Raw genomic sequence first — 27,692 nt, 5'->3', positions numbered from 1 at the left:
TCCATGGCTCACATGACGCCTTTCTGTGCGCTCTCTGTCCTCTCAGGGCTCAAACCCGGCGAGTGCAGGCATCACTGAAGACCTGACATCGGCGGAATCGGACGTCCACTGGCCACGGCAGAACTGACCAGGTGTTATGTTATGCAAACTTTGTTGCCATCCGATGAAGATGACCACCCTCTCGATGCAACTGACCCTGCTTCGCCGGAGGAACACACTTTTTCCGTCTCCAAACGGAGAGACGCAGGGGCGAGACAATAACGCCCAGAAGTTATTGAAATGAATTGTAAGTAGGCGGCGTTATATTTTCCTTCTTCTAATCACTTTATTTGATATAATTCCTGAAAGTAGCGGTAATAGTTTTCATCTATTAGTAGTCTGCTTCATTTGTAAACTGCATGTGTCACTTTTACGCCATATGCTGTGTCCATTTTTTTTTTTTCCATTCGAAGGAAAATTAAACATGTGAACAAGCTTTATAGTCTTTCATCGCTAAATATGTTTGACTTTACTTGATGCTTGAACGGCTCCGAGTTCATTTCTTGTCTCCTGTCGAGATTCTTTGTGCGTCTCTGTGAATTTTCTCATTGTCAACGTGTGGCTGTCTCCGCGCAGCGCCATAGCATGAAATATAGATAAAAAAAAAAAAAAAAAAAAAGCACACGGTAAACCCGCTGACCCAAGGCGGGCAGGCTGTGCAACCGGGCCACACGGCTCAATGAGGACAATTAGGGAGGGGGATGAAGGGGGGGACAGGAGAGGAGAGGAAATAAATGGGAGTACTTGAAGCCACTAAAGCAGGGCTGCACTTCACTTCAACCCGTCCATGCAGGACAAGGTTGTATCTTCAGTAACCTTGTGTCATTTTTAATGTAGGATATGACAAAGAAAGATTAAACCTCCTTTTTTTTTTTTTTTTTTTTTTTTTTTGCAGAGTCGAGTTCCAGAAACATTTATTTATGTCAAATTCCAGTGAATTGAATTTCATCCTATGAGGTCATGTCACTCACTGAACCCTTTTATTGATTGGAAATTAGGGGGTTCTGGGGTCAGGGTAGTGGGTGGTGAGGGTGGGGCGAACACAATTTATGTACATTTGGGAGTCAAACCAAAAAAGAAAAAAGGGGTACCCTCTGATTTTCCGTGCTTTCCGCACAATCAGAGGGAAAGAGCGGGGGACCGGGGCCATTTGATGTTTTGAAAGGCTTCAGATGGCTTTAATTAGGACCTATAAAATCCGTCTGCCCTGTTCTCTGAAGCAGCACTCTGGAGAAGCGTGAAGGGGTTGGGGGGGAGAGAACTGGCAAAAAAAAAGAAAAAAAAAACCCAGAAAGAAAGAAAAGCAAACCAACACAGAAAGTCACTTCAGCGAAGGATCGTCTAATCAAATTTTTATAACCCTCCTCTTTTCTTCTCGTTGCTCCCTCCTTTGCCTCTCACCCTCCCTTCCTTGATGCTGGTGGTATGTAGGCAGCCCTCTTATTCCCTCTTTGTTTGGCTGCTGTTTTATCTATACTCAACCCCCCCCCCCAACCTAACCATCGCCTACAATCTGCCCGACCCCAGACACCTGAAGGCTAGACATAATGATCAAGAGTAGTTCCTGTCTGTCTGGAGCGCAGGCGGGTTCTTTTAGGTTTTCTTCTTCTTCTCCTCCCTTCTCCTCTCTTTTTTTTTTTTTCGTCCTGGCTGGTCCAGCCAGAGTTTCTACATCTTTTCCTTGCTCCTCATCCACAATCAAGGCACGCTTTGTTGTTTGTGAGTTTGTATGTATGTATGTATGTATGTATGTGTGTGTGTGTGTGGGGGGTATGGTTGCAGTTTCATTGCTACTGTGCTGCTGTCACTGTGTAGCCTATAAGGATCTTGGATGGAGTGTGGGTGACTCACAGAGCTGCAGTACACACACTCATGAGGGAAACATCAAAGACTTCTTCTGTGCTCTATTGTGTGTGTGTGTGTGTGTGTGTGTGTCTCGGAGTGCGTGAGAGAGTGAGATTTCAGCTATGTTTTTCTGGCGAGCATTTGCAAGAATATAGGTCTGCGTGAAATCAATTTTTTTTTTCATATAACTGGGTTTTTATGTTTTACTACTTGTAAAAAGCATGACATTAGTTTTGCTACATCAATAGTGTTCCTTGTTATTCTAGACCACACCTGATGTTTTTCCTGTGTTGGTATTAAACTTCAGTTTTGAACTTGTTCATAAGGATTTGAGTTCATAAAAGGAACAATATCTCATCTTTAATGAACAGCAAATTCATATTTAGAGTTTTTGAAATGTTAAAAAAAAAAAAAAATGGAATCACTGCTTGATGATTTTGTTTCTACTGTACTGACGGCTTCGAATGAGGCTGTCAGTGTCGTTCCTCAGCTCTGGCGGTGGTGGGTCTTTTGAGTTGAAGCTAAAGGTGAGGTGGCATCTGAAGTCGAGCAATAGGAAACACAAAACCCTAGTTAGAGGTCGGAGTCGGTGAAATTGCTTCTACGCATGTATTTCTTTGACAGATTTGTCTTTAGCAGTCGTCTCCTTTTGCATCCGTCTTTGTTTTCTCAACGCGTGTTGGTTAGGGATTACATCATTTGGCTTCTGCTGCTGTTAGCGAGATAATAAGCTAGCTTGCTTTATGGAAAATGGCTGGTTGGAGTCTTTGTTGGGCGTCATTGCAGTTACTGGTGGAACAAGGCTGGGTGGGTTTTTATGTGAATTCAAGAGTTGTTTTTCCTCCACAGTGTCCATTTTTTGATAAACTTGTTTGTTAGGAGATTATCCTCTCAGCTGGATTGGACTCGCTGCACATCCACAACAATGTAATCTTCTCTCGGATATAATGTTTTGAAGTACAAGCACTGGTAAAAAAAATTGCCGAGAGCTTCAGCTGAAATCCTGCCACTTGCTTGTGTGTGTTTTCCGAAAGCTAACTCTGTGTATCATGGCATCAAGAAGATTGAGGTAGTCTCTTCTCCTGCCACCACCCTTTGAAGGGGGAAGTAATAAAAAGCTCAATGGGTGCAACAAGCTGTTCTTCCCTCCTACACTTTGAGGCTCTCTACCTGGGGATGAATAGGAGGCCCCTCCATAACGAAGGGGGAGAAGAGAACATTTTATTGAAGGAGAAGGATGTGGGGGGATGCTGCGCTATGCCTATAGACACTTGGTGTGAAATAGTCTAGTTTGTATCAGTTTTCAGAATAGTACCGTTTACTATTTGATTATTATTTCAGGTTCTTTTCAGACACTTACTTATCAACATGTGCACAAATGATGTCAATCTATTAAGCGATAAATAGGTCAAAAGAGTGTTATAGAAATGTTCCCAAATTATTCGGTTAAATCCTGCTCGAAGTAGAATACTGTCTTCATAGCTTGATAATAAAGCATCCATAATAATGACGTTGGACAATCACAAAGCCACAGATTAGGACTTTGGTAACCAGATTTATGCGTGAAGGAGTGAAGTCATGGTCAGGAATGTAAATGGCGGAGTCATTCAATTACCACCGTGCCCTTTCCTGGGAAAAGTCCCCAGCCGTGAAGAGGTTAATTGTTTTTGAATCTCCATCCGAGGGGAGAAAATAGGGGAACGGGAGGGATAATTGAGCCGCTGATAGTTGAGTGGGTTATGGATTACTGTGCCTTTCCAAAGGGAGAAAAGAAAAGGACGTTACCGGGAGAGGAAGGAGAGAAGGAAAGGGAAGGAAGGGGCGTGAAGGGCCGTGTTGTGCTTTGCAGCCGCAGGGGTCGTCTGGCCTTCTTAAAAAGAGAGGGAGAACTCCAATCCTGTTTAGCCCACGAGGTGACCTTTGCCCCTCGCATGCTCCTCCCTGCTCCAAGTGCAAGCCCTCACTGCTGGCAGCTCACACACTACAAGCTAATTTTTCACACACCCTGCCAGCACTGGGGAGAAACGCCAAACGCAGATCCCTTTCACATTTTCACCCCACCCTTCCTCCTTTTTTTTCATTCCTTTCTATTGTCTGGGGTTAAAGATCCGGCATGAAGGGGGCCGCGCTGTGAATTTTGGTTATTTCTTCCCCTAATCTATACTCTAACCAAAAGAATGAATAACTTTTGTTAAATGTGGGGAATGGTTGATTTGACATGGTATAATAATCACAGGAGTGTTAATCAGAGGGATGTCATGTATAATTACTACAGTGTTTGATAACACGGCAGCAAACCACCTCAGGCCATTAGCGAAAGTTTCCCTATGTTATTAATGGACGTCAGTAAAATTCAAGAAAACCCGTATGGAATGAGCCCTTTGCATGGCCCACTGGTTAAAGCACTGTAAGGTTAATGAACCAATTTACATACTTTCTGCTGCCATCTGGGTGGAGTGACAAGGCAGATGCTCCCCACTCTGTACTGTTGCGCTGCGCTGCGCTGTTCAACATGGAGGAATGTGTCAAGTCCGCAGAGGTTGATGAGCACATTTAAGCCCGTGGTTGAAAACATCCGTGAACCAACTGAAAATCAATGTAGCAGAAAGGTCCAGCAGAAACAAGCACTGACCAGACTGCTCCTGTTGTACGCGTTTAATTTCATTAAACCCCGGCGCAAATGGGCGAACAATTGTTCGTCACAGAAAGTAACTCTTAAATGTGGATTATACTCTGACCCCTTCCCATTGGAGGGGGGTAAAAAAAAAAAGAAAGAAGAACGACAGGAGAGTGGAGTCTTTTGGGCCTCAGGTGATGAGAAACTTGACAGGGTCAATCCACAAGAATCACCGGAGACGACGACGCCAGAGACTGGGAGAAAAATAGGATTAGTATCCGTCCACCTCTCTTCCATCCTCATCTGGGTGATCACATTACAAATAGAGCATTCTCGAGGCATAGGAACAAAATGAGGTCTGTCGGCGATCAATAAAGCAGTGTGAAAGCAGAGGGATATACTCAAAAAAATCAAAGGCTCTGGCTGGCATGGCCATCATCCCCCCCCCCCCGTCTGCTGGAATCAGATAAGGGAACGGGGAGGCCTTGCAGAAAAGGATGTTCGGCCCCAGGGCAGCTCGACTTGACGGATAACCCTCCCACTGGCACCCATTGCGGACCGATTTCATCTGCAAAATGGGCAAAATCTAAATGTTTTCAGGATCTATCTGGTGCCTCCCCGATACTGTACATGTAAAGGAACAGCTGACGGTAAAGATGAGTAAAAGGGGAGCAGAGTTTTTAATCCCAGCTGTGTGCATGGAGAGAAAATACACAGCTATTTCCCTAACCCCTCTGTTGTCCTCCATGGTGGATGGCTTTTACCTCATTCTCCACTTACATGATTTAAAGAAAATAAAATCACCCCGGTCTTGCGTTGACAATGTGTCAGAGCCGGTGCGAGTGTTCATCTCAGATTAGCTCTTTGTGCCGTGAGGAGAGAGGAAAGGAGGGGTGGTGGAGGGTGGGTCAGGGATGAGGGAACAATACCGCCACAATCCCAGTTGAAAGAAATCATTTGCACAATTTTATGAAAGCAGTATTTGTCCGGTTGGATGGTTCTATCAAAGCCCAACAGCCACGGCGGAACGTGATTTAAATGACGCGGTGTGCTACAAAGCTGGCGAGATGTCGGGTTAGAGTCATTTCTCAGCTGAACGCTCTCCAGGTAAATGCAGATAATGCGCTCTTGAGTTTCTCTTTCTTTAAGAAGCCTCATTTCTACAGATGGCTCTGAGCTGACACCAGCGCTGCCAGAGCTTCTGTTCTCAGAGCTAAGCTTGTACAACATTTATGTGGTGAAGATGAAAAGACATCATGGCTACACTTTATGCCTGTAAATGTATCCCTGAAAAAACTAGTTCAGAAAAGCACTGCGTTTCTTGTTCTTCTTAAAGTATTAGGAGGGATTTGTTTTTATTTTTCTAATTTTACCCCACTCACTTTTTTTTTTTTTTTTTTTTTTAAACACTTCCGATTCTCACTTTCAAAACTTTGAATATGAGATAAGTACACAAGTTGAGAGTTCAGGTAAGTGAGCAGGAGACGTAATGAGAGGATGAGTGTGATTTGGAATCTGTGGTTCAATTGTAGGGCAGATAAAAGAAGATTTGCCTCTGCCCATATCTGTTGTTTTCAATTTCAGAACCCCCTCCAGTACTTCCTGGTGACTCACTTCTCTCCCAGCCATTGATGCTTGAAAACGTCCTGAGGATGAAGCACACATATTCTGAGTTTTATCGTCATTGAGGGACCATTGGGCATAATGAAGTTCTGTTTCCCAGCGTGAGTTTGGGAGGCTCATGATTACAAATGCTCTTCTCATTGTCTCCCATCATCTCCTCCCTAATTGAAGACAATATAACGAGACAATGGGGTCTCGCTCATCATTCTGCATCAGTGCCATGCTCTATGGAACGTGCCAGTCTGTTAAAAGCGGGATGGTGATGGTGGGCGGGGTGCGTTTGTGTTTGTTTGTGTTTGTGTGTGTGTGTGTGTGTGTGTGTGTGTGTGTGTGTGGATACTTAAATGCGCTCGAGCTTGTTTAATTTGGACCAAGAAGACGGACAATTAAACTACAGCTCCCAGGGGGGCTGTTCATTTTGGTGAACTTCCCCACTTCATGGCCGTCTGCCCCTTGTAAATGCTCCTGGATGTGTCTGGGTCATGACTTGAGGGGAGGGGGGTGCGTGGAGGTTGGGTGGGGGGGGGGTTGTAGGCGGGAAGGTCTGCCTCTGGAGGGGTTGTCTCAGATGATTAGGACAGCCAAGTGAGGAGAGTCCCTCAGTGGCTGGCCCCCTTCACCTCCCTAATATGCTCTGAATAAGTCCCCCTCCACTCTTGAGTTTGTTGGGGGGGGGGGGTGTTATGTCTGGCCCTGGTTTAGGAGTGTTTGTCATCTGCCCCCTTGAGGCCTACATTGGCTCCTTTGTCTGAGTGTCAGGCGTACAACGTCAAATCGCACAATGTGCCCATGCAATCAGGGCATCAAGGGTGAGGATGTGACACGGGATTTCACGTTGCAACGTTTCTTTCTTCACGACTTTAATTCTCTTTAGGAAAGATAATTAAAACAGGCAATTTACTTACTTTTTATGCTTACTTTGCAGTTAAAAACTTACAAATTGACACTGCATCACTTTTCGGGCTCAATTCCTTAGTTAAATTTGTTTATGTTGTATTTCACTAAATTACATGGACAACCCCATTGTAAAGCAGTAAACGGATTTTCTCCGAGTATTATCAGGTAGAGGTGCATTTTTTTTTACCTACGAGTAAACAATAGGTTTTGGTACGAGTCGAAAAACGATCTCTGCTATGTTGCACTGATGCTCAACAGTTACAAGAGGGGGAAAAAAAAAATCCATTACCGACGAGGAAGGGATGCTCAATTCTGGCATCAATAAACCAGAATGCTTTGCAGTGACAGATTGCATCTTTGTTAATTTATGATTGCCAATGTGAGAAATCCATCAAACTCTTTAACAGCTTTTTTACTAATGTGAACAATCAGGCATTCTGCTGTGTGTTTCCCAGTCTGACTTAATGTTGAATTTGAAATGAAAGTTCACTGCTATTGCTAATTTGCTCTTTTCTGCATGCAGGTTGTTGAAAAGCAGTTTGAGAAACGAAGGATACTGAAGCAGGGCTAGAAGACGCTGGTTTACAGGAAATCACAGTTGCAATAGTAGAGGAAGAAAGACAGAAAACTCTTGATTCATTAAACTGGATCAGTGATATCTTTGATAGAATTAATTTTAAATCAGGGGCTTATACTTCATAACAGTTTATATAGAAAGTCCTCTTCCTGGTGGCTACACATAGTCGGGAGATCGGTTTAGTGGTCTCAAAGGTGTCTCTATGGTTTCACACAGAGCATCTCTGTATGAAATTTGGAAGAAAGATTCATTCATCTCCGCACAATGGCTAACAAAGAAGGCACTGAGTCCCGGCCAAATATCACAAGTTTCGCTGAAAACAAACAAAACGGTCGCCTTGCTGTGTACCGAGGAGGCAAAACCTCCCAGTGACTGATAACAGCGCTGCACGATTAAGGCGCTGTGGGAGAAATGGCCTCTGTGGCTTTGCATTCAACTCATTTTGGCCATTTGGAGCACCAGGAAATGACAAACATTCCTCATTCTCAGTGACAAAATAAACTCTTCAAACTTATCCACAACTAGTGTGTGTGTAAAATTCCACTGTTAATAACTGAAATTATGAAAATGATTCATTATCTTCATACTACTGCATTTTTAATCAAAATTGGAGTTCAAACATGGAGACCCTTGTGATTAAAATTTAAGGTTTCTTAAACTGAAGCATTCTTACACAAAACCTTTCTGTAATTTCAAAGTGTTATGTTTAATTTTGGAAGTAATCTTTGAGAAATAGAAACACAGGCACACACCCACATTACATTAATACGGAGACAATGCCCTTCCAGCTCAACTAAATGAACAAAAATGGAATAAAAGCGTTAAATTTTGGCCGTCCCGAATCATACAGTGACCTCTGGAAACACACTTGGCGTCTTGACTTTTCTCAAATTAAAACTTGCTTCTCAGTCTGACTCACAAAGGGACACTGCAGTGACTAATCGTATCGCAATTCCCTCTTTACAATTTACATTGCTTATTATGTGCACTCTCCAAGGGTGTACCTTCCTACTTTGCAGATGAGTAAATAGACTGAGAAGTTTGATGACACCCAACAAGACTATTTATAAAGACTTATGCCTTCGCACATGATTGGGAGTGGGAGTTTTAGGTGTTTGCGCTTGGATTCGGTCTTACAGGTTGTGTTTTTTGCATTGACAGAAAATATTTCAAGTTATTTAATTATATCATACGTGTACTTTATCTGCCTCAGCTGATCGTGGCAGTTTATTTTTAGCTTTGAAGTAGTTGTTTGTTTGAAGCTACATTAAACCTATTTTTATGTAGATTACTGAATAAGTAACCGAGCATTTTAATTTAATTTTTTCATAGCTGAGGTTTTGAAGGAGAATAAATAGACACATCTGTGTGTGTGTGTGTGCCATTACAGTTGTGTGTGTAATTGGGGTTTGAGGGTGAAACTGACTATTAGCATGTTTTTGCAGCTCTTCTAAAAGCCTGTATCACATTTAGATTTGTGTAATTTTGCTGATTATACATTTTCAAAATTATTTTTCTGAGACTGATCAATACACTGGCAAACGTATCAGTCTGCAAATCATCAAATGAAGTCTGCCTTTTTTTTTTCTGGAGGTACAAGAAAGCTAATCCAGTACTGATGATCTCTGTGTGGGCAGGAAGCCTTGAAGGTTTGCATCATGTCTGCCACGTTCTACCCGAGGGCATTTGGGCCTCCTTGCATGGAGAGAAACACACACACACACACACACACACACACACACACACACACACACACACACACACACAAACACAAGCTCCCGTTTTTCCTCAGCGCAGCATGAGTCTGTCTTCATCTGTCCTATTGATTAATGAAGCAGACGCAGCGGGTGTCAGGAGTCTAGATCAAGGCTTTGAGCTGCATCACTGGCGTAGTCGCACCACACAGACACACACTAGCCCCCATTCACACACTCGCACACTCTTGCCCTGTCTCTGTCATGTTCTCTCTGTGTCTGTCACAGCAGACACCGTAGACACAGGCGGCCATGACACGCAAGTGTACATGCATACTGAGAGACGTGACACGCACATCATCATTGCTCACAAACACACACAGTATCACACTTGCGCACTCACACGCGCTCAGAATGAATTGAATTGATATGGTTTGGTTGTGTGGGTGCCTAAACTGGAAAGGCGTTTTCTATAAACATAATGTTTGTAGATTAGTCGGGGTTAATGATCCGATTGCCTCAGAGCTGCCACGGCGAGTGTGCGTGTGTGTGTGTGCGTGTGCACATGTGTGCGTACATGTGTGTTTTTGGCCATGGGTAAAAGGTACAGCTCTACTGTGCTGTCTCTCTCACTTCCAAATGAGACATGGCCCAGGCACCATTACAAGAGCAGCATTTATGCTATTAGGGAACTGGGTTTGCCACGCTAGCTGTGGTACCAGAACGAAACGGCTAAAATTATGTCTGGACTAACCTCAGTGGGCAGGTCCAGTATTTTCTTTGCATAAATGAGAAATTACACGTTGTGTACTTTAAGGCTATTTTTACAAATGGCCTGTTTGAATATCACGCACATTATTTCTGAGCCATGTAAATGTAAAAGCCAAGGAACAAAGCTGTTTGTCATTTCAGAATAGAAATCAAAATGTTTTTTCTTTTCCTTCTCCCTTTTCCATCTTTACTTTAGTGTTTAAAATTAGTTTCCCTGTTGAAACCAGAAATAATCCTCTGCAAACGGCTTTCAGCAACTCGTGGAGTCGGTGGGTTCACTGAGGGTGTGGTTCCTTGAAACCCACCTCCTTCCCTCCCCACAAATGCCTTCTGAGAAACCCCTCTCTCTCTCTTATGGAATGCTGAATGGATAGAAAAGTGCCCAAATGAAAGAGAGGGGAGAAAGAATGACAGAAAAATAACTGTAAGACCCCTCGATTTTTTTTTAAGTGCCCCCCCCACACCCACACCTACATTTCCCCTCCTTCGTTCCCTCCCTCCCTCCCCTCCAGCGTTCCTGTCGAGGCATGCCTCTGTCCCCGCCAACCAGCATCGTTCAGGGCAGGGTGAGGGGGCAAGAAGAGAAGAGGGGAGGAGGACAAACAAAGGAGCACTGTTGCTGCCTTGCTGGAGGGTCGACACCAGACTGGAGGGGTGCGGTTGGAGGGGTACAGACGGAGAGAGAGTGTGACTGAGGAGGTTTATCATTAAGAAAAGAGATTAAAATTAATGGGAGGGGGGAGAAGGGGTGTCTGTTCTGTTCACAGTAATAAAGAGACAAGCGGTGCCAGTCATTTCTTCATACATACACAGTTGGCACGCTCGTAGCCAATACTGCAGTTAGTGTGTGTGTGTGTGTGTGAGTGATAGGGGAGGGACGGGGTTGGTGCATTGTTTTCTGGCCATTGTACAATATTTGCTTAACCCTCGTGCTTTATCTGTGCAGCTGTACGCTACAAATGAGATGGCGAAAAGAGAGTGTGTGTGTGTGTGTGTGTGTGTGTGTGCGCATGATGGCGGCTGTCACAGCTGCTAGTAATTTCATCAGTGCACTCTAAGACACCCCCCGCCCGCGTGCCCGCACAACACACACACACACAGCCAGTTTTTACAATGCAGTTTAGTCACGATAAAAGTATTATCCAAACTGCACAATTGCACGTCATCTCCGTCTATGTACACAAAAGCAGAAAGATGAAGCTGACACAGTAACAAGCCAACACGGGTATGCAAACCATCATAGCCATATAGCAACATAACAATCCTATATGCTCCTGTCTTCCTGAACCCTACTTGAACCTTATTCTTTGTTATACTGAGCAAAATTGTTCTGTGCTACAAATACGATCAGGATAACTCAGCATTTCTTGCATTTTTCAAATGTGCAGGTTTTTTTTTTACTTTAAGCAGGCGCTGTTGGTGTCGTGAACTGCACCGATTTGTTACCGCTGCGCTTCTCTTGTTCTTACGTGACGAAGGAAGGAGGTTTTGAAAGACAACTAAATTGCTGGCAATACATTTTGTCCACACAAGGCCCAACGCTGTGAATGAAGAGATTTATTTATTTATTTATTTTTCTTGACGTCGTCAGATGCCGAGAGAGATATCTCTATTCCTCTCAAACAGTTCCTTAATGGTTCATTTCCCCTTTACGTCATTTGCCCTGTCAGGTCATGAAAGGAGCTGGCTCAAGAATGAGAAACGGAAGAGGGCTCGCAGCGCTGGTAGACCCCCCCCCCTCCGAGCAGAATGCAAAGGGAAAGACGAGAGTGATTAAAGAGAGGTAAGAGAGCTCAGTTCCCTTTAACGTTATACATTGTCTTGTCTGTGTGTCGGTTGCCTTTCCACCTGGTTGCCTGAGTCGGCTGTGCACCTGGGGTTGATTTGGTATTTGCATGTGGGTTTTTTTGTTAAGTGAAACAGTGTGTCTGTTTGTTTTGTGTGCGTGTGTGTGTGTGTGTGTGTGTGTGTGTGTGTGTGTCCCTGTTGTCAAGCCAGAGACGCCAGGTGAAGAACATGTCATCCTTTCCGAGTCATCTACTGCATCACCAGCTCCTCTGTCTTGTTTTCCACTCATTCATTTCTCTGTACTGATGAGGTCCTCACCACCAAGTCAATGTACGTTGATAAATTTCTTTATTTTTTATAATTTTGCCTCTGTAGAAAGTACATGTATTGGGACAAGTTGATTGGCTGTTTGTCTACTGAAGATGAGCCTGGAATTAGATTTCTTTGCTCATTTAACATTAAAAATATATATTTTTTTAAATCTAGTTTGCAGTTTATTTTGTTTTATTCAATATAAATAAGCAATATGCATCACGTTGGTCTGAGAAACCATTGAAATAAAAACAATTTAAATCCACCCTGAGGGAGATTTTAAGGAAAACAAAACAAATCTAAGCATTTCCTGTTGTCTTTGTTCATGAATACATAATTAAGATAGAGGGCAAAGAAGTGTAATAATATCAGCCTATCTTAATGTGTATTATTTTTGCTGAACCTCCTCACCATTACTGTATCCCACTGCATACAAACGTCACCTGTTATCCCAGATAATAAGCCCTTTCCTGTTTTATGTCAGAATATAGCTGATCCATTTTATGTCGTGAGGATTTGACCTTTTTTCCTCAGTATCTGTTAAAATAAAAAAAATATAAAAAATCTCAGCAATGCAGTGAGGAAAAAAAAAACACAAAAAAAACATTGGAGTACTGCATATCCAAAAGGCAAAACACAGGAGTGAGAATGGGAGAAGAGCCACCTTATCGTCTTAACTGTGTTTCAACGGTTCCCAAAGTGAGCAGTCTCTCCGAGGCTAATCTTCTCACTCTCTCTCTCTCTCTCTCTCTCTCTCTCTCTCTCTCTCTCTTGCTGTGTGTGAGCGCAGCAGTAAATCATTTTCCGCCATGCGGGCATGGACAGAATGGCTGCCACCATACACAGATAGGGGGATGGTTAAAGAGGAAGAGACAGCGAGAGCAAAAGGAAAATGTTTCTCTCGGTTCTTGTCATCCTCCCTTCTGACGAGACTCTCCTCCACCTCAACCTTCCACCCCGAGGTTACAATAGCAGAGTGGTTTCTCTTCAAAGCTTTCTTTCAGTCCAGTCCAGGGTTTCTTCCTTTTAGACACATAATAGATCCACTGCACTTCATGTTACTATTATTACTACTTCTTCTCCTTGATCCCTCCCATAAATGTAGGTACTTATTGCATTATTACTGTTGTTATTATATTGTAGGCACCATAAAAGGCAACGTGCAGGTTCTCTACTTCCTTTCTTTTGGGTGATTCAGCTGACGGGGATTAAACCCGTGATTCTTCTGTTACATAATGTGTACTGCCTTGGTGCTGTGCCCTCCCCAGTAAAAATGTCAATTTTGCCACTGTCTCTGTATTCGTCTGTCCAGCTCTGTGTGCAGTGCTTTCAAAATGAACTGCACCTCGCATTGATGTCCTATAGAAGACCGAGCAAATTCAATTCAGGGTATTTCAGTTCACTTCATTTCAGGTTAACTCGTTTTATCGCAACCCGCAGTTCTCTCTTCTAGTCTTGCACTCGCCTATTTTCAATCTGACTGAGCCAACGCTGCCTTCCGTCTCTTCTTACTTTTTCAGCTCCCTACAGTTCTTTTCTTTTTCTCTTCATCAACCACAGTTTCTCCTCCCCTGCCGTTCTCAGGTTTATGGACATGCAACTTTATCTTTATTTACGTCCTTCCATCACTTTCTTCTGAAGAAAAGTACTCACACTGCTGCTGCTTGATACAATCTTTCTATTGTCCACAACCACCAAAAACGGGGCATTCCACCACTTTAAAATGATAGGAGATGATGATGAAAGCTATTAGGGGGGGTCATGGGGTGTAGAGGGATGAATAGAAAACTATCATCCAAGGGGCTGTCAAATTCCAGTTGTAATAAGTTTTAATTATTGGGCTTTCTCACATTTAGCATCTGTCCAAATTTCCCCAGCTGGACACAAAATTATCTTTTTTTTTTTTTTTTTTTTTTAATGGAAATGGTTTGAGGAAGAAAAGCCTTCTTCTTCTTCTTCTTCTTCTTTCCTCACTCTTTTGATGGATGTGTCAACCGTCTGGGATTCGTTGAGTCACAAGTTGCACACAACTCCATTGTTTTACGGACTGGTCAAATGATGCAAGGGTAATCTCGGAAAGAAAGAAAGGGAAAAAGGTGGAGGATGTTGTAAGCAATTGTCCAGACATGCCACTGCTCTTTCTCCTCCGACCCTCCTTTTTCTTTCCTCTCAAGTGCGTCTGCCCTCTGCTCCCTTGGAAGAAGGGCCTTTCAGGAGAGGCCGAGTCTGTCTGTAAGCTGGCTTTAAAAGCTGCAGGAATCAAGTAGTAGCGTGGTTCTCCTACTGGTGTCCGTTTGTGCAAACGGAGGCGGGGTTGTGAGGTTCAAGCCACAGTGTGTCACAAGGTTTCATATTTCAAATGTACATGTGTGAAAATGACAGGGAAATGAGTCACTCCGTCATGTCATATTGATTCACTGCGGGACTCGGGGACAGAGCGAGTAATTGTCAGTTTCATGCTCACGCGAAGTAACTGGCACATGATGGACAGTGGCGTACAATGGGGAGGGGGGAACACACTCAGTTGGGGAACAACCATGAAAACCTAATGGACAAGTGTCGCACAAAGAACTCCATGAAACAACAGAGTGCTCTTCTATCAAAGACGACAACCCCCCCCCCCCTCCTCCTCACACACACACACACCCTCCAAGCAGAGGATTGAAGATTAGAGCTTTTATCGAGTTTGAAGCTGCAGCAGTTTCAAAATGGATGGATGGGTGAAAGATTGATAGGGATGAGGAGGCAGAGATGGAAAAATTAAAAAGAGAGAAGAGGTGGTTGGCAGACAAGAATTCACAGAGTGGGAACCAACACAAAAAGAAAAGAGATGTCTGCAGAGAAAGTGAGAGAATTATCTCGAAGTGAAAGCTAAAAAGTCTAGAGCTACTGTGGAAAGGGTAAATAGAGAAGTGAGGCAAGTGCCAATGGAGCGGTGCCTCTAATGTCTTTATAAGGTCATAAAATACTGCACTTCCTGCCCTCTCTCTAATTGCTACGAGGAATGGGATGGGGGGGAAGAGGTGGGGTGGGCTCGACTCTACCTGGCTACTAAATGAGGCCCCTAAATCCTCACTGCTTGGCCTTGGGGGCTTTCAGATTGCTATGCCAGTAACATGGACGTAGAGATAGAGCAATTCACAGAAGGTCTAAGTTTGTTTTAAGGAAGTCTTTCTCGCTCCTCTGCTCAAGATTGAAGTTGAAAAAGAAAATGTTGAGAAATGCCAAGAACGACATGAAGAGAGAAGGTAAAGTAGTTCTGTACTCTAATGATCCCCATTGAGATATCTTGCAGGAAAATAATGGTGAATGACAGAAAAGGGAGCAAGAGGGAAAAATCCAAACATAGAGAGCATACGAGTAAGAATACAATCTACTTATGCTATTCCTAGCAATAACCAATTTAAATTACAGCTGAGAAGAGAGAGAAGAGTTTTATTGACTCAGCAGGAAAAGACTAGAAATGACTACGCTTCCACGAGGAGCTGTATGCTGAACTCTTAAAAACGTGAACAGTAGCGCCTGCCATCATTGGAAGCGAAAACATTTTCATTTCATAAACTGCTTGTCTAAGGGACCCTGCTCCAACCTCTAACCCACAAATAAGCACAGTAATGAACAGAGCCTTCAGAGAAGAAAAGCTCTGGTTTGTTTTTTTTTAAACCATGTGGCAGAAGCTGTAAAAATCACTCAAGACTATTCCAGAGATAAGTGAAGAACGGAAGAACCATTAATTCCAATAGTTGTTTGTGAGACGGCATCGGTTTGAAAACGGTGTTATGAAATGATTTAGAGCATGAATCATAAAAGAAAAAAGAAAAAAAAGGTCCTTATTTATGGTAACCACATGTCCACAGATGTAATGGATGTAATGATGGGCAGAAAAGTAGGATTCAAAGTTTCGCTGGCAAAATAAATGTCGTTCAATAGATTGGCAGTGGTAACAACAGGCCATGTGATGCATGTTAAAGGAATTGTAATGCTATTTCTATATCATTAATAGTCTGCTGTCATTTGTCACTGCTGTGCATCATTGAAAATAATTTAAACTAGTCTTTACCATTGTTTTGCACCCCCAAGCTCATACTTCCATACTGTATATTTGAAATGAATGGTAATTTCAGGCATTGTGATTTTGTTTTCCAAAATGTAAATTCCAGTCTTTATCCTTTATCAGTGACTTATGAGTTCATGAGCTGCATGCCTAACTTTTTTATTTTGATGACGAGGCTGTGGGGGTGAGTGTTGTATTGTCACTAAACTTGCCACACTGCTAGAGCTGTATAAGTTGCTTTTTTTTTTTTTTTTTTTTTGCACTGGGTTTTATCAGTGGGTGAGAGAATGAAAAGGAGTCAAAGGCAGCCCCCTAAGCTTTTCATAATGCGTCCCGAGAGGAGACAAAGGCCCGCATTCACTGCAGGGTGTCGATAAGACCTATCATTAGTCTGCCATTGGAGGTATTACTGACACACACAAACACACGTACACACACACATGCACAGAGTGCAGCAGGGTACTTATTCCTTCACCCATTCTGTTTTTCTTTTTCTTTTTTTCCACATACAAGTACATAAATATTCCTATGCGTGCCAGAAGTAAAAGAGACAGCCTGGCTCGGGTTGAATCGAATAAAGGCAGAGGAGTGGACCCCCTGCTGCTTTCCCATCATTGCAGAATTAATTCAGCCTCACATAGCAGGGCCATCCACACTTGGCTATACCTTGTCGGTGACTGCATTTGTGCTCCTCCATGTGTGGCTGCAACTTCGAACAGCTGTTAAGTAGCTAATGATAAAGACTGTAAAGTACTCTGATAGTAATGTGTTTGTGTGTGTATATATACAGTATACCAAACCTTTCATGTGTACTTATGTTAGAGAACTTTGGGGAAACTAAATGAAGCCATGGTGAACGTCTTTTTAAAAGGTGGTATGTGTCACATTTGTAATTGGCAGTATTGTGAACACAGGATGTTTCAAAACAGAGTGCTTCAATTAGTTGAACCGCGATTAAAACATTTGAAGACTTCGTCAGTTAGAAATAATATAAAAATAAACCTCCAGGAATTAATTATAATAAAATCAAGAGCAATTAAAATAAAAATAAAAAAGACATGGTGCTCGTAAAACAAAGCAGTAACATAGATAATCAATCTTTTAAAATGATAATACGTTTTTTTAGGAATTATTTAGAATTTGTCACTAATTTTTATATCTGTTTCAGAGGGGCCGATCACCCCAAGTCTTAAGCACGGACATGGGGATAAAAAAATTTAAAAAAAAAAGATCTTGGTGGAGCAGCAATAAGGCAATATTAATAAAGTTGTAGCAAATATTGTCCAAACAACTAGTGGTTTTTACGCTGATGTTAAAAGAAGTGTGTCGTAAAGTAGTGTTGTGCAGTAAAGCACAGATTGACAAAATCCAACCAAGTGGTTAAAAGCCATTAAAAAGGCCGGGTGAACATGCCAGCCATCTCGATGATTGAACTCCTTGTTTACAGTAATAATACCAATGGCCCAGAATTAATGTGCTATTGACTTATTGATGATAACATGCAACATGTACATTTACTTAACCAGACAGGAGTAAAATTAGGTACAGAAGAGGAGTCTGTTTCCCATTAGCCTTTTTTTTTTTTAAACTGTATGTGTGTGTTTGTGTGTCTTGTCAACTGGAGGGGGAGGAAGACGGCACTGCTGTCCAGCTCCTAAGTAGATGATGGACCGTAGCTCGTATTCCAATTCCCTCTCATTAGCTCAGCCCCCTTGAGAATATATATGAGGTTACTTACCTTCGCTTGCTCCGAGTTCCCGGCCAAACGCCAAGCATCGGATCAGGGTCATTAGCCTCGCTACTTGGAACAAATGGCCTCCGATAGCATCTCAGCTAAAACACAACAGAAGTAGATTAACCCCTTGATCCTTGAAGGAAAGCATATTGAAAACATTAGGAGGGAAGCAGTGGACAAGCCGATGACCATTTATATATATTTTTAACCTGTTTTGTCTTAAATTACCTCTTTCGTACTTGTGTACTTTTTTTTTTTTTTTCCTCAAGCAGATTTTGACAATCGACTCTTTTTTTGTGGGCCTTGGAATCTCATTGCACTTCAGCTAAACATCACAGCTGTTTGCCTGACAAAAAAAACAAACAAACACAGAGACAAGTGGGCAGAGGATCAAAGCCCGAGGAGGATTTGTCTGGCAGATAGTCGCTGGGGTCCTGCCTGAGTAGAGACTCTCTCTCTTTGTGCGTCTCTCTGCACACCGCACGGTACACATCATGAAAAACAACAGTGTAGTCGCAACAACATCCTCCCCGGAGCAATTACCTCCTTAATACAGCGTATATGTGGGTGCACATGCACGCATCTAAGGGCCTGCCATTGCGCAGGTTTTGATATTGCGTTTTTTTTTAATATCGCAAATAATTCACTTGCTTGATTTTGAAAGCCTTCAGATTTGTTATCAAAAGAAGCTCTGCAGGAACGTTTAATGTCCGCGATCACTTACACGTCCTAAGGAGGAGATAATCCAAATCTAAACGAGGTTGTCTTTCAGTAAAAATAACTGAATACCGCAATACTGAATATGTTTATTTCCATCTAAGGTCAGCGTGTTCACCCAAATGTTCCTTCCACAAGGCCTCTTCATGAGGTTTGTGGCCTATTGGTCGGGTTGGGCGGGGCGGAGGGGGGCTGGGGGTGAGGGGTGGTTCAGATGTCTGTTTTGAGCCCAAAGACACGCCCAGAGAATGGATATAATTAAGACGAGTGCCTTTTTTTTTTTTTTTTTTTTTGGTGAGTGAGGAGAGTGTTTGGGTAACTGCTCTGGGTGGTCTAGCTCTACATGTCTGTTCTAGTTTTATTACAAACAGGCACAATATGCTAAGAACACAGACATCTACAGACAAAGCACAAGGACAGCATGTACAGTGCGACATAAACGTAGACGTGAAACCAGCCATGTCCCTTGTTTCCTGCTCTGGTCGCCCTGTTGGTTGTTTGGACATGGCACAGCACATTTACAAAAAGCAGAATTCATCAAAGCAGTTGGCAAACATACCTGACATTCATAGATGTGCACTTAAAATTGGCTCCTTGGCTTCACAAAGCACAACAGTGAATCAGTGATTCTGCATTTCATCACATAACTAACTTTAGCCTTCATCCAGGCCTCTATTTAGGCGCTAAATAGAAGCCAGATGAGCCAAAAAAAAAAAGGGCTTACATTTATGTGCATAAGGTTACCATAAAAACCATAAATGCATCTGTAGTCTTTGAAATGTATTTATTTCCTCTGCGCACTTATGTAGCTCAAAGAAACCGAGACAATATATTTACTAAACTGCAGGAATTTTAAAGAGCAGACATCTCTCGGTCTATCAGGTATCTTGCGTTTCAACCCTGGGTGGCCCAGTGGAAGTTGAACGTTAGCAATGTTGCTTTCTAACGATTACAGAGCATTGAAGCACAAGTATAGAATTTACCTTGAACTGCAAAAGGGCTGTTAATTAAGACCATCTAGTTTGGTGTATTGCTTGACCTTGTAGCTCCTCTGTAAAAGACACATGGCCATCTAGAAGGTTTTAGGATCTTGAGAATGTTGGACATCTTCAATCACTTTTGGTGGTCAGAGGGATGACAAAGCTAACTATGTTTAGGGAAAAATCAAGATATAGAGGATTCAGTGTTCTCAATAGTGCAGTTTTCTTAGTTATATTGTTAAAGTTAAACCACATCTAATAGTGTCTATTGTGGAAACAAACTAATTTATATAATTTTTCCTTTACTTTGATTAAAAAAACCAAAAACTGTCAACCGTGATTAATAGTGTCCTCTCATTAACACATAAACACCACCAAACGTCTATCAATTTGCAACCTTTTTCCTTCTGTGTGAATTGCCTCATTTAGCCGGCAGGGATAACACAGATCTCTATTGTTGCATTTTGTTTTGAAAATATGGGTGGTCCCTTTTTCTTCTTTTTTTTTTTTGCACTGAGAGTATAAGTCTGTGACTGTGTGCTGGGTCTTTAATGATGGAGGTACCCTCCCTGGTCTCAGCAAGTCTGCTTACTGGAGCAGAGAGAAGGAGTTGGGAGTGTGAGAGAGAGAAAACAAGGAGAGAGGTGGAAGATAAATGATGCAGGAAGTGGTTTGAAAAAAAAAAAAAAAAAAAAGTAGGAAGCACCATACCATAGAAAAGAGCAGTAACTGAAGGTTATATTAACTTGTACAGACAGAAATAGCATGTATATTCCAGCAGATGCAGGCAATTGAACAGAGGTGGACTTTTAGAAAGGGAAACGAGGGAGGCAGCAGCTCTTAGGCGGGATAAAAGGTTTAATTTCTCCTTCGGCTGTGGCGAGCAGCTTTCCTGTGCTGCCCCGTTTCACTGTGTTTAACATCAAAGTGAAGTATGAACAATTGAGGCAATATTTCATCTGGCCAAGGTCAATCATTGTTCGTTCTCTGTGAATGTAGATCCGGCTGAGAGGAATTCAGAGGCACCATATTTCACTGGCAAGTCTATTTTAGCAACTCACCTTTTAACAACCTTTTGAACCGATTTTTTTTTTTTTTTTCCCTTTTTAGTTTTTAATGTCTTTTAACTTGCAGCTACATTTTTATATTGTACATGTAATTACTGTGAATTTTCAGGTCGATTTATTACAGCTTTGGTGTTATTCTTTTTAAGCATGGGTTTCATTAAAGTTGTGTCTCGACTGCTTTAAATGAAACGTGCAACTAGCTGCATGTGATACGAGACAAAAAGAAGGTTGATATGATGATTGCCACAACATATAAATGAAATGTCAGAGTTTAACTTGGCCTTAAATTCTGCACACAAATTTGTAATTTAAGACGGGGAACCTGATCTTGGATCAGATTTAAGATCCAAAACTTCCACTAGGGATGTTTTCACAAACCAGAAATGGAACTGTTTGAGGTACGTGTAGAATATTCAACAGCTCATTTAGGACTTGTAGGCATGTTTAGTAAGAGGCACTTGTCACATCCAACCATGACCACTCGCTTGCGTTGTTGCCAGGGACCGAATAGTTGTTGAATCAAAGGAAATGGAAGTAAAAAGGACTCTAAGGGACTACTTAAAACTATGAATTGCAGGGTGTTTAAAGAAGTCATTAATACGGCTAAAGTGGCTCAAAAAGAAACATTTATGAATATGACGTCCACCGAAACTTTGATGTTCTTTTCGACCGCAAATTAACCGGCAGCTTTCAGAGTACACAGTGTGACTCATTATTTGTCACAATGGGAGACCAAAAGGCACTCGAATCAAAGAAAACATTAGGGGAGGCTGAGAAGAGAAAAAAAACAACAACTGGCTAACGGAAAAACTGAGGTGATTCAATACTAAACGATTACAAACAATATAATTTATAATAATATGCTTTGTTTTTCCTTTATTGTCAGATGTGCCCACACATCCCATAATTAGTGCAGTCATAATTTCTAAGCTTTCCTGGTGCTCCAGTATGGATGTTAATTAGGCTTGATCTACATTTTGATTTGCCGAAGGTGCAGAAAGTGATTTCTGGGAAATGTAGCACTAAAGCAGAATTATTATCTGGACCATGACGAGATTATACCACTGCATACTTTAAATCTGAAACAGTTAGTTGACAGAAAATTAATCCCCAGTTACTTTAATTCAGCAAATCAGGAAATTTCAGGATTTGATCTGACTTTTTATTTTTTTAGTTATCTGACAATCTTTAGAGAAAATGACAAATCGATTTACCAAGAAAATAATAAGCAGATTATTTTAGTTATGAAAAATATAATTAGCTGCAGCCATAGTTAACTTTTCTTTTCTTGGTTTCTTTTTCGCTCTTTTGTGTAAAAAAAAAATAAAAAAAAATAATGCAGCAGTGTTAAAAATGTAGTCATCTTTTATGTTTTTTATCGGTCTGACACACTCATAATTTTTCTTCCGAGATCTCTGAGATTAAGTTAAATACATATTTGCCACATTGTTAATTATGTTTCTATACTTAATGTGTTTTTTCAAACACAATAAGTTCAGTTGAATATTAGGAAGGCTACAGTTCTGACCCCCCGCTGCATCTCCAGGTTGAACAGATTTTATTTATTTTTCCTCCCTTTCCATCTGGTCAATTTAAGATTTTACACTCAGAAATTCTTTTTGATAATTCATTCTGTCTCAGCGCACAGCCCTCTCAGGCTCATCGCGTTGCCGGCATGTCAGCGAGCCAGCTCTGTATAATACATTACAGTCAGTGCCATCATAATCCAGAAATTCTTTATTGTGTTTAGGGCACCACATTAAAGCACATCACTGACATAGCAGCTTTATTAAAAGAGACAGAACAGCCATTGCAACACACAATCACGAGCGTGTTGTATCAAGATCTGATATTAGAGACCGCAAAGGGACTTCAAAGGCTCATTCCATATGTTTGTGCTAGCGGGGGTCTTGTACTTGAGGCCTCAGTATTTTTTTTTTGTTTTGTTTTTCTTAAACCACATAGCTTACATCCATTACTATTATTATTTTTTTTTAAAGATGAATCACATGTTAATGTACACATGCTGGCTCCTTGTCATTGTTTCTCAGGACCACCCAGAGTGTTTATAGGAACAGGCTTGTGAGTGGGCTTGTACATAAAAAAGAAAGGAAAAAAAAAAAGTGAGCTTTTTAGAGGGGATGAAGTGCCGAGTTAATACAGCTAATACTGTTCACACATCAGTCAGTGCTGTTTAATAATTTAAGACACATTTCAGCACTACAAACATATTTGGAGATGGAGCCGTTTAAACCATTTAGTGTGAAAGAGTACGTCAAATGCGGCGCAATAAAACAGGGTTGGTTACAAGAATTTGTTGCATATGTGTGTGTGTGCGTGTTTCTTTCTGATTCATTAACTGAAACTACATATCTCTATGGCATTTTAATAACATGGTTCACCAAACAACACCTGAATTTATCCTGTGCTTTCTTCTCCGTTTGTTTTCTTCCCAGGTCCAGACATGAAGGAGGCAAGCAAGCCTTCACACACACACACACTCTCACACACACACACACACACACACACACACACACACACACACACACACACACACACACACACACACACAGTGGCACCTAGAGTCTGTCTGCGGTCTACCACCATTTACCACACACACACACACATTTACGGTAAGAATCAGAGACTACCGAGTCAGGAGGATAATAATGTCATGAATGTGAGAAAATAAACTCATTATCTGCAGTTCCAAGTTATTGAAACGACAAATTGACAACTTGTAAATTCCCGAATGCCTAAACTTCAGCCATTTAAAGTGAATTAGATGAACTCAAACAACACAAGATACACTCCGAGAGGTCGTTTCTTGGTCTGATTTAAAAGGCTATTTAAAAATGTCTTTGAATCAAATTTTATTTAAGAAGTAATTGTAATGCATGTCATCTGTAACGTGTCCGTGTGTGCATGTATGTGGTAAACCTGCTTCATTTATTTATTTATTTTTTTTTTTTTGTCTTTCCGTCAGTCAAAACCAATCCACACATCAAATTTAACAGTTATACCACATATCCTGCAATCCCCTTTAACTCACCCAGCGTTCCAAAAAAAACAAAAACACTTGTTGAAATTACAGTCCGTGAAGCTGCATTGTGGGAAACCCATCCCTCCATCGCACTCACTCACTGTATTTGACCTTATCCGTTTTCCCTCATCCCTCTACTGTTTTGGATGAGGTTGGGCAAAGTTTTATTTTGATGTTCATTAAACTGTCAAACAGCTGCCAGAGCTGATTTGCATCTACAATTACAGTGACTAAAGTTCAGAATGAGGTTAACAAGGTCAGAATGCAGGTTGGCCGCCTTGTATTGATTTTTTTATTTTTATTATTTGCTTGCCTTTAATAATTACAGTTAGGATGATAGTGTGTCCAGTTTTGAAGGGAGACGGAGTGTTTTATGACCTCCAATGAATACAACTCATTAGCCAGATTAATTAATTTAACTTAAATCTTCTGTTCAGTACATCTCCAGGTTATCACATTGAAGCGTGCAAAACTATAACACTATAAAAGTAAAATTGCTATGGTTTTTAGTGAATTTAACCAAATTGGAGAAATTAACAGTATGGACTTAGTTTATGGTTCAGTTTTAACTGCCAGCTTTCCCTGTAACCATGCAAATAATCATTGTGAGCAGCGATTGCTAGTAAAGACAATAGTGCCAGTGTTTTGACCATGACAAAACATTTGGCTCAACCTTGTGACCACCAACATAAATATTACAATCAATTTCCCTCTCCTTTAGATCTAACCATTGCAACTCCAACTTGAGCGCTATGAACTTGTTCAAAAAGACATACCTCCTTGGATTTAGAAACAACCACACCCACACCAGCTGACAACAATCCTTGCTCCTCCAAAGCATACAACAGCTGATCCTTAATCACTACTGAATGTTAAATGTTTCAGCAATGAGTTCAAGATTTTCCTGTAGTACACCCCTCCAACTTGTCTAGTTGGGTGACTAATAACATTTTCCAGATTAAACTCCATTGTAGCGCAGACAATTAGAATGACAATATAGAATTAGGTACAAAGAAACCCCTTCAACAATGGAAAAAAAAACAAAACAGCAACTACACCTCGAGACAGCAGCCCCGCCCCATTCAGTGTTTCCATATCATGCATGTGTTTTCATGTACACACCAAAACTGAGCCCACCAGCAATCCACTTGGGCAACCAGAGTGTTGCAAAAGCTACAAATACTGTGTACAAGTACTCGGAAAGAACAAAGTACTCCCATCAACAATAGCCCAAAGGCACGACACACAAAAGTGGTAATGCGACGTCACGAAAACCGCACATGCCTGAAACAGATGGTTTTGTGAGCTCCCAAATATGTCACGGCCAAAAGGGGGAGGACCTGGAGCACGCCCTCTTAAACTAACTAAGATGGATAAACTAAACGAACAAATAACAACGCTTTTTTTTTTTTTTTTTTTTTTAACTGAAAACTGGTCTACAAGGCCTCAATCCTCAAAAGAATAAAAGCAGACAGTCAGAGAGGGCTGCTTTGTTAAAGAGAGACAAAGCATGTTCTCCAACCTCCCGTACGGAGGCTGAAGTGGGCGGTGCCGTGCACTGATTACAGATCAGAAACACCTGAAGAAGAGAGGGAGAAGAACACAGCCAGCTGCATAGGCTTAACATAATATTCAACTCAAAAGAAAACCATCTGACTGCTGGTGTTAAAGCTACTTATAAGAGACAGCGGCACCATGCTCTTGGTTTCCAGCCCCAGGTTAACTGACAGCACCGCCCTCGCAGCGACCGTGTTACCAAGCAGCTGCAATGATACACTCCCATCAGTTCAGCTTTGCCTGTACGGGGTTAGCTTGGTTACCAGTTGGCCGATGTGCAGCCTGCGAGCGCGTGTGTCTATGCCAGCTATTAAAGCACTTCAGAATCAGAGAGGAAAGGACTCACAGTGCTAATGGATGTGTCTATTGATGTCCCCATTTAGCAGCACACTGTAAACGATAGGGCAATGATTGTGTTGAAGACGGAAGGAGGTGGAGGAGGAGTGGAGCGAGCGGTTCGGCTGGGCAATGATAATAACAAGGAAGGTTATTATTTGGCGCCCCGTGGAGTCTCACTCTTCTGTGTGTGTGTGTGTGTGTGTGTGTGTGTGTGTGTGTGTGTGTGTGTGTGTGTGTGTGTGTGTGTGTGTGTGTGTGTGTGTGTGTGTGTGTGTGACGGAGAGAGAGGGAGTCGAGTGGGCCTCTCTTCCTCCATGTCTCTCATCCCTGTCGCCTATTGGCTATTATTCACTTCTCGCTTTTTCTCCGCAGTCCTCTCTGACATTACTTAGTGCTGCTAGTCTACATCCAATTGTGTCTGTCTCTTTTCCACATCCACTTTTATTTCTCTTTTCTCAGTGGGCCTACCTTCTTTTCTTTTTTTTTTTAGTAGTGCACACACCTTTTGTGACGTTCGATAAAATAGCTTAAAAATTATTATTTTTTAAAACGCAGAATAAGGCGGCAAAATAGTTTCACGTTATAAAATTTTCACGATAGCAGGTTGCACTTCAAATATTGATTTACTTCACCAGTGTTTTTTTTTTTTTTTCTCCCCAGCTGTGTGTGCTCTGTCAGTTTCAATCTGTGCGTGTGTGATGAATATGAATACAGTCAGCCTGCCTGCAGGGTTTGGCAAGAGACCACCTCCAGCTGGACTCAGACCCCTAGTCAAGTGTGTCTGTGTGTGTTTTGTGAGCGTGGTTGTACAAGTCAGCTTGTATCTGTCAGTGTGGTGACAACCTCAGGAGAAAATACCCCCAAAAATTACATATATAACATAACACGCCGTCTGGCACACCGTGTATCGCACAAAGGGTTGAATCAATGTTAAACTGCAGTATATTTGCACTCTCTGCTCTTCTTATTTAAAATGCACAAAGAATCTGCACAGGTTGGAAAGCACTGAAATGATATATTTGTCAGATTCAGGTGTTGCTAATCTCATGTCCATATTTTTAAGTCTGCCGTCACCGCTTCATTTGCCACAATTACTTCAATCAACCTATTTCTCTCCAATCAAGCTCGTCGGTCCTTATGTGTATGTTTTCTTGTTGGTGGCATGTTGTTTGCTAGAAGATGTATAGTGGGTGAAATCATTTGCAAATATCTTGTCAGTGTAATAAAAACAAAACAAAAAAACCTAAAACATGTATCATTCTCTGTGTCTGTAATCGCAGGGCAGCAGATAAAGAGGAAGACGCCATTCCAGCTGTGAGGAGGATATACACGGAAGAATACGCTCTGTCTCTCTCTCTCTCTCTCTCTCTCTCACACACACACACACACACACACACACACACACACACACACACACACACACACACACACACACACACACACACACACACACACACAGAGAGAGAGAGCCAGAGGAGTGTGAGCAGGTGAGCATTAAGTCAGGCAGCTAAACAGATCACGTCGTGGTATGATATCTGCAGACAGGCAGACAGAGGAGGCCGGTCTGTACCTGCAGGGAGAGAGCAACAACTCACAGCACCCTTGCCAGGAATTTCCTCCCCCTCCTGGGAGAAAGAGAATGAGGGAGGGAGGGAGGAAGAGTGAAGGTGAAACACAGGCATAAACTGGAGTTTCCACTTATTTTGTAAACAAACCTAGCTTTTGCAAAACATTTTAAATGACAAAAAAACACATCTGCTGGTAAATGGACCTTTTTGTAAAAAAAAAAAAAAAAAAAAAAAGTCTAAATTCCTTAAATGTTCCAAAATGTTTTAAACAGTTTACTCTTGAACAGTTCCAGTTTTTGTGACAAACATTTGGTTCATATCTACACAGAAAGATGTACATGCAGTTCCCATTTCATTTCAAGTGCATTTTAAAAAATATGACTTTGAAGATATTTAAATATTACCAAAATTAGCTGATATTAAAAGCCTCTAACACCTATGCATGATTGTTTTAATATTTATCTTTTGC

The 27,692-nt window shown here is 41.7% G+C and overlaps 1 long non-coding RNA gene across 1 annotated transcript; it reads left to right on the top strand.

The window, feature by feature from the left end:
• LOC138623029 (uncharacterized) lies at positions 1 to 27,692 on the top strand. Its single transcript, XR_011311058.1, has 4 exons — positions 1 to 286; positions 11,734 to 11,846; positions 23,173 to 23,349; positions 26,936 to 27,692. It is a non-coding gene; the product is annotated as an uncharacterized lncRNA (long non-coding RNA).

The sequence above is a fragment of the Brachyistius frenatus genome, unplaced genomic scaffold (genome assembly GCF_029030835.1).
Source record: "Brachyistius frenatus isolate BFR_SWC_R1_liver_20210118 unplaced genomic scaffold, ASM2903083v1 Contig_41, whole genome shotgun sequence".
Taxonomy (NCBI): Eukaryota; Metazoa; Chordata; class Actinopteri; family Embiotocidae; genus Brachyistius; species Brachyistius frenatus.
Note: the sequence above shows the minus strand (reverse complement) of the source record. Positions and strands in the feature narration are given on the sequence as shown.